The sequence below is a fragment of the Dipodomys merriami genome, unplaced genomic scaffold (genome assembly GCF_024711535.1).
Source record: "Dipodomys merriami isolate MVZ:Mamm:240054 unplaced genomic scaffold, mDipMer1.0.p SCAF_972, whole genome shotgun sequence".
Taxonomy (NCBI): Eukaryota; Metazoa; Chordata; class Mammalia; order Rodentia; family Heteromyidae; genus Dipodomys; species Dipodomys merriami.
This window is the reverse complement of record NW_027206593.1, coordinates 140,620-157,168: the sequence shown is the minus strand read 5'-3', so window position 1 is coordinate 157,168 and position 16,549 is coordinate 140,620. Positions and strand designations below refer to the sequence as shown.

Here is a 16,549-nt window from a genome sequence, read left to right as displayed (position 1 = left end):
CCTCAATACCAATTTCCACAAAGTTTTGTCACAGATACAATCTCCCTGCCTTCTCTAGCTGCTTTACTACCCTCTTATTCCTTCATTGTACAAGAAAAGTATGATTCAACTGATTTCAGTCAGATCTGTTACTAGAACTATCAAGGATTTATTTTACTGTCTGTAATTTGGTAAAGTTATGTCTCTTTACGTAGGCTACTAAAAATGTATTTACTAACTTCAAGTAATTACATAAATTCGATTTCCATCTCTTTTAAAAAATAAAATTTTGTTTGCTCTACAAATTGATCAGAGGCATTGATTTTGTGGCTAGCTACGAAATTACACATCTGTCTCTTTCTTTCTCTCTCCCTTTCATGGTTCTCATAGATAATATGATTGCTCCATAATTATCCTAATTTATTTTGCTTTTATATTTTTGGTTGAATCATTACACTTTTTGCTCTGCCATTTCCCAAATCATTTATATAGAAGACATTATTTCCTATTTTCTCATGCCTAGAATAAGCTTCACATGAAGACATCACTGGTCCTCATTTTCAGTGTGTACATTTGAATATGGAGGAATATCTTTCCTCTGCTCTCCATCAATTCCCTACTCTCCAGTTAGAATAATTTCGAATAGTAAAATTGGAAAAAGAGAAAAAAATCATGGGGAATAAACAGTTACAGAAAATTCACCAGATATTTCTGACCAGTTCAACCAATGTGAACTATTAGGGAAATAAATGGATACCTCATTCCCACTGGCACTCAAAGTCTCTGGTTAGGCAATTCTTAGGAATATGGGGAACAAGGTGAAAAAGTAAGGAATGGTATCAATTGCAAGAAAAAAAATTGGAGAAGGATCCAAGCATATTTCTTCATTGTGCTGCCGAAAATATTCAGCTTACTACAGTGCGGAGACTTCTTTCCCAAAAGGCCACTTATGTGAATAGTAGGGATGATGATGAGTATACCCCTCTTCAAGAAGCCTACAGTGGACAATTAAACATTGTCAGTGAGTTGGTGTCTCAAGCGGCACATGCAATAACTGTAGATGACTCGACACCCCTGAACAGTGCATATACGTGGAATAATACCAGAGTGGCTTCTTTCTTACTTCATCTTGATACAGATACCAATGCCCAAACTAAAGGACTCTTTTTAAAAAAATTTTTTTTTGGTCTGGTCGTGGGGCCGGAACTCTGGGCCTGGACGCTGTCCCTCATCTCTTCAGCTCAAGGCTAGCGCTCTACCACTTGAGCCACAGCACCACTTCCCGCTTTTTTTTCTGCTTATGTGGTGCTGAAGAATCGAACCTAGGGCCTCATGTATGCAAGGCAAGCGCTCTACCACTGAGCCACTTTCCCAGCCCAAAAATTTTTGTTTGTTTGATTTTTGTTTTTCTTGTGGGTTTTTTTTTTTTTTTTGGTCGGTCATGGGGCTTGAGCTCTGGGCTTGGGTGCTGTCCCTGTGCTCTTCAGCTCAAGGGGAGTCCTCTACCGCTTGAGACACAGTAACACTTCCCCAAACTAAAGGACTCTTGACACCCTTATATCTTGCTGTTGAGAATTGAGATAGCAAATATACGCTGGATCGCCTTCTGTTGAACTATTATATAAATCCAGGCCTGAAGAACAACATAGAAGAAACTGTATTTGATATTGCCAAAAGGATAAGTATGTATCACTACCTCTATGAAGTTGTGAAAGGCTGTACAAATTGTTCACCGAAGTCCTAATGGTTGGGTTAAGTTTCTTAAATTTCAAAAATGCAAGTCCATCTTTTGTGTCCCTACAAAATATTTTCACAATCCAAATAAAAGCAATATCTTTTTTTTTTTGGTCGGTCATGGGGCTTGAACTCTGGGCCTGGAGCTATCCCTGTGATCTTCAGCTCAAGGTGAGCCCTCTACCACTTGAGACACAGCTCCACTTCCAGTTTTCTAGTGGTTTATTTGAGATAAGAGTACCACAGACTTTCCTTCCCAGACTGGCTTTGAACCATGATCCTCAGATCTCAGTCTCCTGTTTAGCTAGGATTGTAGGCATGAACCACCAGTGCCCGGCAGCACCAAAATTTTACTGTAAAAATTCATGGATTCCGCAGAATTCTTCCAAGTGAATTGCCTGCCTTGGATGGAAAAATATATTCAATAGTTTTTGTAAACATGTATAATAACTTCTTCAGAGTTTGTGATTTTTTAATAAGAAATAATTTTAATTTACCTGTTGAAATGAGTAGTACAGAAACTAAAATATTTCTGGTGCTTGTCTGAAAAAGTATATTTTAAAATATTCTATATTCTATGTTTGCATAATGTTCATAATTTATTTTCTCCTAGATATACTTTGAATTCTATATTATTTTATAATATATAGGATCATTAATGTGTCCTTTTGGATTGTATTCCATATAGAAACATTTTGAGTCCTTTTTTTCTAGGTCTTAATATTATTTTTCTTTGGGATAAAATGACAATGTTGTCTATTTTGAAAAGTTTTGTAAAGTTTATGCTATGTAAACACCTTTTTGAGGTGATTTAATACACTGATGTCAAACTTAATTTAATTATATGAATTACGGGTATTGTTACACTTGTAATTTTGCCATCAACTTTCTAATCACTTTTTTTCATTTCTTGCATGTGAAGAATGAAAAATATGGAATACTTCTCAAATTTTCATATTGTACTTGTGCAAGTGCCATGTTAATCTCTGTATTGTAATTTGAGTATACTTGCTGCTGAAGCATGTAGTATCCTCTAAATTTAATAGTTAATGATGCAATCTTTATACAGGCTTATATCTATGGGTGCATACTTGTAACAAGGAAACCTTATTGTTCCTAACAATGCTATTGATCTTATTTCCCTAAAATTCTGTGAATAGTGGAAATAATTATATTGATCAGTCGATTGCTCACATTTCCAAACTTTTTTTGCCAATGAGTATCTTAAATATTTTTATTTGGAATTTGATCATACTCTCTATTATTTATAGTTTGGTCCAAATGTGATGGTTTCTCTAGTACTTATTTATCCAGCTTTGTGGACCTAATGGAGTCAAACTAAGCGTTGCTTAAGAGCTACTTCTAAAATTCTTCAGCTGACATTTTCCCAAATGAAGTTTTACTGGAACAAATGTCTACCTGAGCCTTTACCCTTCTTCCATGTGGGAAGAGACCAACCAGAATACCTTACCATGACAGCAAAGATTTTCTTACTAGAACAAAACTAATCTTGGTTATAAGGGATCATAGAGAGATGAACAGTTCAAACAGAACTGTTCAGACGAGAAGGTATTTTATCAAAATATAATTGTTTATTATACATTCCATTTAAAAGTAGCTAAAGCCAAGAAGGTGAAAAAATTGTTCGTATGCATGATTACTTAATGTCCTGACCTGTCTCTAAGTTCCTGGCAGGAACTTACACTACTGCCTTTTTTTCACCAAATATTTTCATAGTTGCAGGAGAAGTGCATATGTTTCTCCTCATTATTAGGCATTAAATTGATAATGTTTTAATCACAGTCTTTTCTCTTGCCTCCATGCTGTAAATCTACAAATGATAAAGCTTTAGTTCTAACTCTATCAAACACTGAAGTAGAGATAATGGAATCATACTTTAAAACAGAGTTGCCTTTGATACAGTAACTACAACAGAACAATACAAAACGTGTGTCTTTTAATCATATTATATATAGTTATATATTTTATATTTTTATGTGCTGATTTTATATTTCACACAATGAAACTTACTAGAATTAGTTGATAATTTGACAAATAAATTGATATTTATTTACTCCAATAAATAGAATTGGAATATAAATATTTAGGTTTCAAATATATATTAGACTAGGAAACGTATCAATGCAATCTTTTTAGTATAAACTTGTGATACATTATAACTGTTCTTGGTCTTCTGAATCCACATGAGAAAAAAACAATGTTTTCCTCTAATCTGTAATGGATTTTACTCTGCTGCTCTGTTTATTGTTTTAACTCGCTTGTCCCAAACTGTTTTTGTCCATATTTCTGAAGCATTCTTACTGATTATGCCCAAATTTTGCTAAGATGTCTAAAAAATATTATTCTTCTGCAGTACCCATGGGTCCTAAGATCCCAAGGCCCAGTTACCTGCATCATCAGATAACAGGGGCAAGAGTTTTCACCAAGGCCCATGAAACATATCAACACAAAGTAATTGAAGATCCATCTCAATTTCGCATTTCCTATATTTCAGGGCCCCAATTCCTTGAGATGCAGGAATTAGCAGTAAGCAATTGTGAAATGCAAGGCAACTTAAAATGAAGGATGAGATCACAAAATTTGAGAGAAAGTACTGTAATTCAAACATTCAACTTACAGATGACCAGCCCATATGAGTGAACAAGTTCACAAAGTGTCATAAGATTATTTTTAATACCCCTCACCTATGATTAACGAAAGATTTTAGTCCAACATAAGTGGGCAAAAAAATAGTTCCTAGAAGGATAGATCTATAATTGTTTTACCAAAGCCCGAAAACTTGACTTAGAGGTCAAATGTAATTCAGAAAAACATTTGAATCACTAAGGACTGCTTCAAAACACTGGCACTTCAGTACAACATGGTTCTGTGGTATAAAAATATCAGTCTCAAACCAATGATAATCTACATTTAATCTCCTGAAAGTATATTCCTTTTCAAATAAACTTTTTAAAATCACTTTCGCCAAAATAACATTTGACAAGTTGATGATACTTAGTGACAATACAAGTTTTTCAAGTGTAGGGAGCAAGTTACAATAGAGTTGAATTATTTACAGAGCACTAATGCCAAACATGTTCAACCATTCATTAAAATGTAGAAATAGTACCAGCCACAATTTTTGTTTTTCAGTATGGGCCTTTCAGAAATGTGTTTAATATGTCAGCCTCCTAAATTTCAAACCCAAATGTTAGCTAATAAATTTCATCATTTAATAAGGTGAATTTTAAACAATCACAAATAGTTGCCTTATCATATGTTATTTTATGTTTTCCCTCTGTCTAACATAGTAAGAAATATGACTTTAAGTCTTGAATATGGGTACTAATCAGAGATATTACAAACATAATATCTGTCTTCTATTTCTATCATATTCCTATTTAGGAATAAATTTTAATTTTCTTCTTTTTTCAAAACTTATAGGTAGTATAAAATATTATTCCATGTAAAATAAAAGAATCACAACATTGTACAAAGCCATTTATAAAAATGCAGTTAGTAATACATTCTAAGCCATTTTTTAACTTTCTTTTTGACTAAATAATCTTTCAAACGGTTGAGAAAAAATCATGTTTAGGTGCTTCCCGTCTCCAGTCTCGCAAATTGTTGCTGCAGATGAATGAATTATGGAAATATAAGCTGACATCATTTCAAGAATATGCAGGATTGAAACTCCATGGAATGTATATAATCCTTTCAAAGTATTAATAGTTTAACAGAATGACTATCAGGAAGTTGAAACCAAAGAGGAATTATAGTAAAGACATAGAATGAATGAAAAATGAACAAGGAGCAAATACAGCTAGAATACTGAATGTACACATATGATGAAGGAAGTGGTAAATTGGAAATAAATCTTGGAGAAAGGGTTGGTTGAGAACGATAGAAGGAGTGACTCTGATCTAGGAGCATTGGACAATTAGATGGATATATTTAATTGTAACACAATTGCACAAACTTTTAAAATTCAGTTAAAAAACACAACTAGAAACAAAAACACACAAAAATCACAACCAAACAGCAATCTCTAGAGAGTATGAATATGACCACTCAAAATTTTAATCAGTTAATGAAGGGCAGTCATGGGAAAAGCAAAGAAAGCTGTTCAAAGAGGGAAGTTTGGGATAGGGGAGAAATTTGAACAGAATTAAATAGATTGTCTAAGGTTATAAATCACCTATATCTGCTGTATACAGTATCTTACTTCTATGAGTTTTCTGTCTGAACTGGATAATCCAGTCCTGAGACACACTTGGTAGCTTGTGAGGTAGAATGGAAGAAACAAGATCAAGAACCCATTACTCCACTGGAGAGAAAACAATCCTCTATATTTTCTCTAATCTCTCTTCACTACTCATTCTTCATACTTTTAAGTCAATTGATTTTGAATTATATTTTTTCTTCTTTCTTCTGTCAAAGTAATTGGTCAAAGTAATTTCATTAAATATTATTTGCCATTTTCTTCTTTCATGCTGTTTAATTGGCCAAGTGAGTCCATAAAACTTCCCTCTTGTATTTGGTTGCCATGAAAGAACATCTATGTTAATAAGGAGAAATCTAATGTAAAACTTTGTCTCCAGAAAACAGTCTAAGAGCCTGTGATCACAAATATTTGGCTATATATTTTTTTCTTTTACCTTGAAAGACTTCTTGTGTCTAAAGTGCCCACAAAAATAAGTACTCCATCACTTGTTGGTTCAATCAGAATTGTCTAACCTCAAAGATATATTTTGCTAAGAAGATGCTTAGAAAAAACCAAAAAATACTGCTCTTTTTATTTTCTCTCTTAAGATTCTCCTTAGATACCATATCAGGAACAGTGAAGTTATTCTATGCAAAATTATTTTAATATATTATTTTTCTCTTGGTCTTGCATTTGTTCACCAAGATGTATGGAGGAGAATAGAGTTAAATCACCCATACCTTGGAAGAAAGTGTCTGTTACAAAAGGAAAATGCTTCTATGTCCTATTTCTATGTCCTACTCTTAGCTCTTGTCAGAGTTCCAATTAATCACAGCTTCTTGGCTTCCAGTCTAGTGAAGCTGAAGGACCAACGGGCTCCACCACTGCTACATCTTCATTATTTCTCTTTTAAAACTCTTCAAGTTGCCTCATTTGGATGTGGAATGTATTTTCATGTCTTCATTCAATCAGTTCTGCATTGTAGTGAGCCAAATGGGCTCTGTAAAATCACTTTAGGGAGTAAAAATACTAACACAATTTACATCAAAAAGTTTTGGCCTCCCTTGACTGCTGAAGTCAATACGCTTAGCTAAGGCTTCTAAGAAAACTTTTATTATTAATTTTTCCATTTGCTCAATTCTTTTCTGAACTTTTTGGCATATGTAATAAAAGAAGTCTTCACTACCTCATATTAATAAGAATATTATTTTTTGTGAGCCACTTAGAAATGTGAAATCATTGGTTTGAAGTATCCAATCAAATTTTTTTCTGTGTTTCACTGCTTCACGTCCAAAGACATTGTGGAAGGTGTTACAAACAGAAATGTGTAATCCCAACACCTTCTTTCATTGTGGAGGGCACTTTCTCCCTAAATATTTGACTCAAATTATCTTTTTCAGAGAATTACTGTTTGGTAATTAAAGGTAAATTCACAAATTTAGATGCCTTATTTTTTTAAGAACTTTTAATTTAAATTCCAATACAACCTTCTTTCAAACAGTGAGAATATAGTTCCTGGGTAAGGACAATTACAAGGGAACCTACAGGATTTACAGCAAGGTTTCTGAGGTTTGTTTGTTTAGTTTGAAAAAGAGCCATCTTCATCCACATTGCTCCCTCTCTACTATATTTCCTGGGATTCTTTGCATGAAAGCCTATTCTTCCAGGCAATTTTAAATTTTCTTAATAGGCTAAGTTATTAAAAATTTTGAAATATTAAATTTTACCTGCCATAAATTTAAAACTGTTGAAAATCCTTTATCAGAACCACAAATTCACCAATCGTAATTCCACCTTTACCATCAAAATGTTAACATGCTGTTTTCATGATATAGTATCCATGCAGCTATTATTTTCCAGTGGCTTTGTTATGCATATATGTAACCATATTAGCTGATGCTAAGCAAAATGAATTCCAAGATATGGAACCAGATTTTTTTTCATTTGTGGTTGTTGTTTTTGATGAACTATGTGATTTCTGTTTTCTTTGGGGTTTTCTCCTATGGTTTATCCCTGCTGTATGGTGAGACAATGGTGAGCATAAAGGTGAGACAAAGGACAAAAGGCAAACCAATGCAATAGCAATACTCACAAGACAATATGTTGGAAATGTACTTTACAACTTGTGAGGGGTGAAGGGGTGAAGGAAAACTGTGAGAAAAATGAGGAAGGGGTAACAAGTTTGAAATGTTTTTTATTCACTACCTTACAATTACTGTAAAGTCACTGTACATCAATTTGATAATAAAATTGAAAAAATAAGCTGCATAAAATGTAATTTTACTGTATTGGTACAGTAAATATAATTCTTTATGTAGTAACATTTTAAAAATCAATACTATTTGGCTTCTAATTTGAATTAATTACCCCTTATTTATCAGAGGTTCATCAACTTGAATGTTATCCAACTAGACACTATTTTCACAATATACTTGCCAAATTTTTCAAAAAAGAATAAATTTAGTACTTTCTCATTCTAAAACAGAAAACAGGGTCTGGGAAGATGGCTCAGTGGTAGAGCGCTTGCCTTGCATGCCTGGGGCCCTGGGTTTGATTTCTCAGCACCACATAAGCAAAAAAAAAAAGCCGGAAGTGGTACTGTGGCTCAAGTGCTAGAGCACTAGCCTTGAGCTGAAGAGCTGAGGGACAGCGCCCAGGCCCAGAGTTCAGGCCCCACGACCAGACCCAGTTTAATACTATGGAAACCCATAATTTTAAATGTAAGTTTTTTAGAGGACAGAATATATGTGTTCTTCAAAATTCCTATGACTAACAACTACTCATTTTTAAATTCTCAACATTCCTAACAGATTCAAAACAGTACCTGTTTGCATGTTATGTAATTCTGCAATAGATGCAGTTTCCAATGGGGTGTTACAGAATGAGAAGTAAACAGAAAAATAGCCACATTCTTGTAGAGGATAAAACTGTGAAGCATGTGTAATAATTAATTCTTCAAGAGTAAGCAATTGTTTATAAGAGTAAGCTATTATGTCTATGACCATCAATCCCAAGATTTATGCCATAAAGTCATCCTAGCCCAACAGTTTCCAATTTGTAAGGGACACCTTAAAATTCCTTAATTCACATCATGAATACCTTATCTCCATTTTGAAAAAATACTACACCTCTTCTAATGTGATACACTCTTTGTTCTGAAAAGAACACCACAATAAACTGAGCTGCATCATTTTTCCTCCACTGGTATTCTTGAGATCAGAACACTTGTAAATATTATTTATATTTAGACTTTTTTAACTATCATAGATATTCAGTATGCTAAGATAGGAAAATTATGATTCAAAGCCTTCCCAGGCAGGAAGGTTTCTTAGAATCTTACCTCCAAAAAACTTCTGTGCAAAAGCCAGACTCAAGTGGCACTGAGGTTGAAGTGGTAGGGCTTGAGCCTTGAGCATAAACATCAGAGACCTTGTCCATGCCAAGAGTTCAAGTTCTAGGATGAACCAATAAAAAAAACAAAATTGAAAAAAAAAACCCAAACCTAGCATTTTTCTCCATGTATACAGAGGCGCGTAAATAAGGAAATGGCTTCCTGTGGTACATATAGGTAGAAGAAAGAAGATGTCACACAATTACTCTCTTCATACCATATTAAACCAAACCTTTAAAAATTGGTTTTTCTAAATGTATAAATTAATGTCATCCATTTTTGGCAACTCTGTCTAGATTATTCATATTAACATGGTATACATGAACTCTGCAAATTATCTATTAACTATGTTCTAATTATAACTGTTGTGAAAGAATATCTAGGCAAATAGAATGCCAGAATTATTTGTGAATTTTTCAATTAATCCCTCTACTTTAAAAGAATTTTGTAGTATCCTATAGAATATGAAATTACAAACAAATCCAAAAAATATATTTTAAATCTAAATTCTAATTTAACAAGGTCTACAAAGTCCTACATTAGACGAACTTTGCTATTTCTCCAGACTTAAGCTTTTGTAATCCTTCCACATTTATTTGGAATCCAACAGAATGAGGGATGGGAATCATGAGCTGTTTTGCATCTACGAATGTTCTGTAATGATAAGAGCATTTAAAACACAAGTGAGGATATGTATGGGGTGCATTCAATAGGAAACTTGACTTCTCAAAACATAATGACAAAATTAGGCCAAACTTCCAACTGTGTATTCCTTTCTTGTTGTTTGGTTTGTTTTACTGAGACAAAATTATTCTACCTGGTCCAGGGAAGGTATCGATATGTAATTCCACTCTCTTATCTCTTGTCTGAGTGCTAGAATTCCAGGCTTGTATCACATTGCCCTGCCATAGTTTGTTTATTTAATCTAGAAACAGACTAGAAATTCTGAACTTCTCTTATGATTTTATCCACTAGACTGACTGCTCAGACTGTTTATGTACTATTTTCAAAGGTGTTTTAACATTTGACACAGCATATGAACATTTTCAGATGCACCTGCAGGTTTCCCTGATTCATTCCACTATGTATCCTATCCCGTTAAGAATGATTGCTTGACTCTCTTACTATCTCTGTTCCCTACCTATGTAATATTCTCAACTTCTGGGGGAAAATTCACTTGAGGACTTTCTAATATTAAAAATTATCACTTGATTCTAGTCTTACTCAGGACCTATTTTCTATTGTTTTCTAACTTTACTACATATTCTGAGAGTTGTTTCATTTGTGTATTTTTGTGTGCACATATAAGTGCCTCTATGTGTTTGTGTATGTTTGTATGTATGTATGTATGCAAAAACTTAAAGCTGTAATTCAGCAATCTTGCTCGTGACTGGTATCCCAGCTTTGACTGGTTAATTATATGTACTGTCTCAAAGCCTATACTGTCCAAGCTGGATGCAAATTGAACTTCCGAGACTCCTTTACATTCTTAGGTTTTATTTTTCCAGGAGCATCAACTTTTAAACTTCAAACACTTTTGTGAGTGTAAAGTCTAACTGTAGCCCAGATTTTTAACTCAAGAATTCATATAAAGATAGATGAACATATACATTACATATCCTGAGTGTACACTGTTAGAAATGTGATCATAAACCAAGTTGTTGTGAGATCTGAGGATTGGGTTTTAAAGTCAGCACGAGTAGGACAGTCCTGGAGACTCTTTTATCCAATAATTACCAGAAAACTGGAAGTGACACTGTACCTCAAGTGGAGGAGCACTAGCCTTGAGCTGCATTTCAGAGGGACAGCGCCCTGTCCCATATTTCAAGTGCCACGAAAAACAACAACAATAAAAAGGAATATAAGAAAAGGAAAGAAAAAGAAATGTGATCTTAGCCACCAGGTTCATTGCTAGTATAATTCCTGTTCCCTCAAGATAGACTCTTTTTTTCCAGTTAAGTCTATTCTCCCATATGTGACTTGCATTGGAAACAGAATCATTCTTCCATTCTCCTTTTTGCACATTTACATGATCAGCAAGCGTGATTTAGAAAGGGAGTGGCCTCATGCTTCATGTTCCAGTTAGGGGTAATGCTTTCTCTATATCACTCCCATAAATCTACATACGGGACATGGCTTTATTGTTTCAAATTTTTATTTGTAGAGTCTTGTATATTGTATTGAACACTTATACATAAACACAGAACTTCTTTTTCTCCTATAATTGCTATTGTTTCTTTTACTGTTAACTCATGGACAGTTGGGAAATTAATGCATAGCATATAGATTCACAAAAAATTATCTGAGAACCTTCTTACCATTTAAAATTCACCTTAATTTACAGAGCACATGAGAAGTTTGAACAAAATATTCTCATGGATAATGTATTTATAAGCAATTTAAATTGCATTTGTCTTTACTAAGTTGTCTCTGAAACATGTGTTACCTCATGTCCAAAAGTGTCTTTGTGCTATTTCAAAGAAGCCAGAAAACATTCATTTTTTTCTGGAGCAGCACCATAAATTGTTTCTGAAGTAAGTGGAAGTAACTGTTACTGGATGTGGAAACTGATCCCAGGAGAGGAATTTAACATAGAGAAATGACAAAGTTCAAGTTAACTATTGCGTTCCTTTGTACTGTACAAGAAAAGAATCCAAGGCTGGAAGGAAACTCTGTCCCTGACTTTTTTGAGTGTGTCCTTTACTCATATAAAACTTCTGGTTGAGAGTATTGCAAAAGGAAACAATATGCCATTTGAAGGCAGGCATAGAACAAAAGGAAGTAACTTTGTTTTAAAAGTGTTCTACTGCAAAGAAGCAAAGACATGGAGGTTTTAAAGTGTCTTATGGATGGATGTTTCACTCCTGAGATGATTCTCTTGTTGCAGGAATCAGTTTTCAATTCCTTTAGTCTGGTCTTGAGTTTTCCATAGCAATAAGAATTCCAAAAAAGCAGGATCCAGTGAGTATGATCAGCAAAAGCAGCCTCTTCTCGGACCACCACTATTTTAAGGAGAGTCCCAAAGAAATACCCAGGGTTTGTTTTGTTTGCTTGTTTGTTTAGTTTGTGCTGGTTCTGAGGCTTGAACTTAGAGACTGGCCCCTGTCCCTGAACAGTTGTCTTTCTTTCCTACCTGGACCAAACCTAGTACTCCACTGCTTGAGCCAAAACTCCACTTCTGGATTTTTGGTGTTTAATTACAGATAAGTGTTTGACAGACTCTCTTGCCTGGGTTGGCTTTGAACTAAGACAGTAAGAAAGCTACGTGACATCAACTCTATGGAACTCTTTTGAACCAAGAAATATTAGATGAAGTTTATTATAAAGCTAATATTTGACAATTTTTAAAGAAGAGAATATGTTTAGCAAAGAAGCCATAACAAATAATTCAGTAAAAGTAGGTGCACTACTAAATCATTTGGGAAGATTACTATTGACTTCATCATTCCTTTGGGGGAAAATTAAACCTATATTTGCACTTTTTTGTTGGTTGTGGGGATTGAACCTTGATCCTAGGCACTGTCTCTCAGCTCTTCAGCACAACTTGAGCATTCTACCACTTTAGCTACAGCACAACTTCCGGGTTTCTGGGGTTAATTGAAGATAAGTGTTTCATGGACTTTCCTGACCAGGCTGGATTTGAACCACAATCCTCTGGACTCAACCTCCTGAGTAGCTAGGATTACAGGCATGAGCCACCAGCACCCCGCTCATATTTGCATTTATGTGCACTTAATGTCACTATGTAGACAAAGAATGGAAATATGAACCATATGATGTGACATTGCAGCTTTTCAGAATAATTAAGGTAGCAATAAATATGTCCTTTTCCATTTTGTTACACAAATGACTCATGAGCTATGGGACTCTTACATTAGCATCCTCTTTCATCTTTGTAGGTGTATTTAGTATTAGGAAATGTTCATAGATAAATACAGCAAGACAGACTTTTAGAAAGCAAAGGAGATCAGGTATGAAAGATCAGCATAGGAGATACATTCATCACACAGAGATTAAGAACTAGCCTAGGAGATTTTGAATGCCAAAGGCAATGAGGAATTAGCCTAGTTGATAACTAGTTCTTTAATAAGCAAAAATGGTTCCCTAGAACGGTTTCTGCTATACCTTAGTTACTATAATTTATTCTTTCCATCTGGGGTTATTCCTTCTCTTCTGTCAATACTGTTAATTAGCCTCCGCCTTTTTTGTAAGATGACTGGCCAAAATAGTTTCTGAATCTCACTTACACTATCCTTCTCATTGTCATTAGCAGTGACCCCACTCAAAAGCCTGGAATCTTTGAATTTCCAGAATTAATCTTCACCTGACATCTAAGCACATTCCTAGCATTAATTGCCGTGACCTAATGAACAAAACATTTTTTCAACACAGAATCCTAACATAGGTAAAGTACATGTATTAGGAACTATTGTCAGGTATCAGTATGGAAGGAGCATTTATATATTCCAAGTATGGGTTCTTTATTTCGCATTTACTAACTAAATGTCCATTGTTGTTGTTGCTGTAGTTTTGGCAGTCCTGGGGCTGAAACTCGGTGCTTGGGAATTATTCTTCAGCGTTTTTTTTTTCCGCAAGGCTAACCCTCCACCACTTGTGTTTCTTTTTCAATTTATGTGGTACTGAGGAATTGAACCCAGGGTTTCATGCATGCTAGGCAATCACCATACCATGAAGCCACATTCCCAAAACGCTAAATGACTTTCTTAAGATGGCATTACATTTTCATTCTATAACTCTGTATCATAATTTTAGCCAGGAATTTTTGCTAGAAAAGAGCATTGAACACAGTACTGAGTCCAGTAAGGCTAGATGGACAATGGATGACTGTCACAGTGTAGCCAGGGCACAGAGGGACTTACCTCATGGAGCTGGTACAACAGAATGATCGAGACAGCTCCTGACCCACAGCCTACCTCGAGAATGAGAGGACCACCTTGGTTCCAGCCACATGGGGATGCTGGACCACCTCCTCCAGCACCCATTGAATCAGTTCCTGAGAGAGAAAGTGAAAGAAAGAAGGTCAGAATTCCACTTAAGCCAGGTGCTGGTGGCTCAGGCTATAATCCTAAATACAATGGAGGCTGAGATATGAAGATTGTGGTTTATAGCCAGCCCGGGCAGGAACACCTGTGAGACTCTTATCTCCAAAGAACCACCAAAAAACTGGAAGTGGTGCTGTGATTCAAGTGGTAGAGTGGTAGCTTTGAGCTGAGGAGCTCAGGGAGCTGCCCTAGGCCCAAAGTTCAAGCCCCATGACTGAAAAGAAGTGGACTTCCCACCACAAGAAGTGGACTGAATAGCACCCATTGTCCTAGGGAGCATGGCAGAGAAGTCAGGCCGAGCTTCCTGTCAGCTGGGAGTCATTAGTAGGTCACCAGGCTTCTCTGTGCCTCAGTTTCCCCAGCTTCAAAACTGAACAAAGTGAAGGATCCCGTTACTCATGGGGATAGAGTAATAAAGAAAGAGAGCGATGTTTTGTTTCATAATCCCAAAACTGTTGCACCGTTAATAACACACACCATCTGAGATCTTTCCGGGTATCTTCCTATCATATGCTCACAGAATTGTCAAGAACAGTATCAGATGGCCCCTCCCTCTGTGCCTGTCCCTGCTCCAGAGATCCCTCTGTATCAATCCCTTGTTTCCTCACAACTGTCCCATGAGGAGATTGAAGTCCAATGGTTGAGGCCCAACCCAGAGACTCACATCTGGTCAAGAATCGGCTGCCGTGGACTGAGTTTGGGACAATCCATCTAAACCAATGACTGAGCATGTCGCTACATATCTACCATCCCAACTACAGAAGAACGGGCCTCGTGGCTCATGCCTGTCACAGATAGGCGGACCATGATCCAGCCCAGAATGAGCATATATTAATTCTCCATCTCAGAAATGCCCAAGACAGAAAAGCTTGACTCGCATGGTAGAAGACTTGACTGGCAAGCCTAAGGCCTTGACGTCAAACCCTAATATACCAAAAAGAACCAGAGTCCCAGTGCCAGAGGTTCATGCTTATAATACTAGGTACTCAGGACGCTGAGATCTGAAGATCACAGCTCAAGATTTAAAATAGGGTTGGCCTCGCCCATCAGACGTCATTATGAGAAGACCCAGAGACTGACCTATGCTGTTGCGCTCCATACTAGCAGAACTCATATCCTTACTAAGAGTTGGCCATGCTCTCTGTCCTCCTGGGAAGCCATCCCCTGCAGGCAACACTCCCAGGTCCTCCCAAGCTCCCACTGCCACCAACCAGGCCCAAGGGAGTACACAGTTCCATTGCACACAGATCCCTTTTCTTGTAATTTAACTGTGCTGTGTCCCCTTCAAGCCTCTCACCCTTCCAGGCCCCCAGACCTCAGCTGTGAAACCCATACATGCCCCAAAGATAACAGGTAGAAGTTACCAAAGCATTCGGCCTCCTTCCAGACAGGTGACAGAAGACTCCTCCATGCAGCACCTGCAATTTGCCAACTGATCACTCACCTGAGCACAGTCAGGCTGTACAAGGAAAAAGGTTATCTCTCTGTCTCTCTGTCTCTGTCTCTGTCTCTGTCTCTCCGTCTCTCTGTCTCTCTGTCTCTGTCTCTTTCTCTCTTTCTCTTTCTCTCTCTCTCTCTTTCAATCTCTCTCTCTTTCTTTCTCTCTCTCTCTGTCTGTCTCTCTGTCTTCAGGTGAAAGTTTGACTGAGCACAAAAGACAAGGTCTCACACAGTAAGGGTGTCTATCTTCTGCCTCCAACACCTCCCATCCCCAGAAAAAAAGGAAAAAAACCCAGAAGGCAGGTGTAGACATGCTGCTCCCCACCTCTGACTAAAGCCACTGGGTTCCCACCAGGGAGTGGAAGGGCGCAGATATGCTGCTGTGTGGCTCCGACTAATCCAGGCCAGGGGATCTTTGGCGCCCACTCCTCACCCAACCTGCATCTCCCCGTATCCTGGACAATATCCACTGGGGATGGGGGTGGCATCCTCGGGTCAACCCCCACCCCCACCCCTGGGGCACATTTGTGGCAGGTCGTGGGCCAGACTGTGGGGAACATGAGAGGCGGGTCCGGGTTAGAGGGGAGGTAGTGGTGTCAACAAACAGAGTGAATCAAGGTGCTACTGGGCAGCAAGGAATGTGGGCGTGGCCACCATTCTTCTATCCCATTGGTCAGAAAGAACCATGAAACAATAGAAGGGTGGCTGGAATCTTCTGATGCAGGCAGAATGGGTGGA

At 36.8% G+C, this 16,549-nt stretch overlaps 1 long non-coding RNA gene and 1 pseudogene across 1 annotated transcript; both read right to left on the bottom strand.

Moving 5' to 3' along the window:
• Positions 1 to 2,639: 2,639 nt before the first annotated feature.
• Positions 2,640 to 2,736, bottom strand: LOC138822009 (U6 spliceosomal RNA; annotated as a pseudogene).
• An 11,534-nt stretch (positions 2,737 to 14,270) lies between these two features.
• LOC138822005 (uncharacterized) lies at positions 14,271 to 16,204 on the bottom strand. Its single transcript, XR_011370290.1, has 3 exons — positions 16,137 to 16,204; positions 15,736 to 15,789; positions 14,271 to 14,322 (listed from the first exon to the last, which is right to left on the bottom strand). It is a non-coding gene; the product is annotated as an uncharacterized lncRNA (long non-coding RNA).
• Between the last annotated feature and the right edge of the window lie 345 nt (positions 16,205 to 16,549).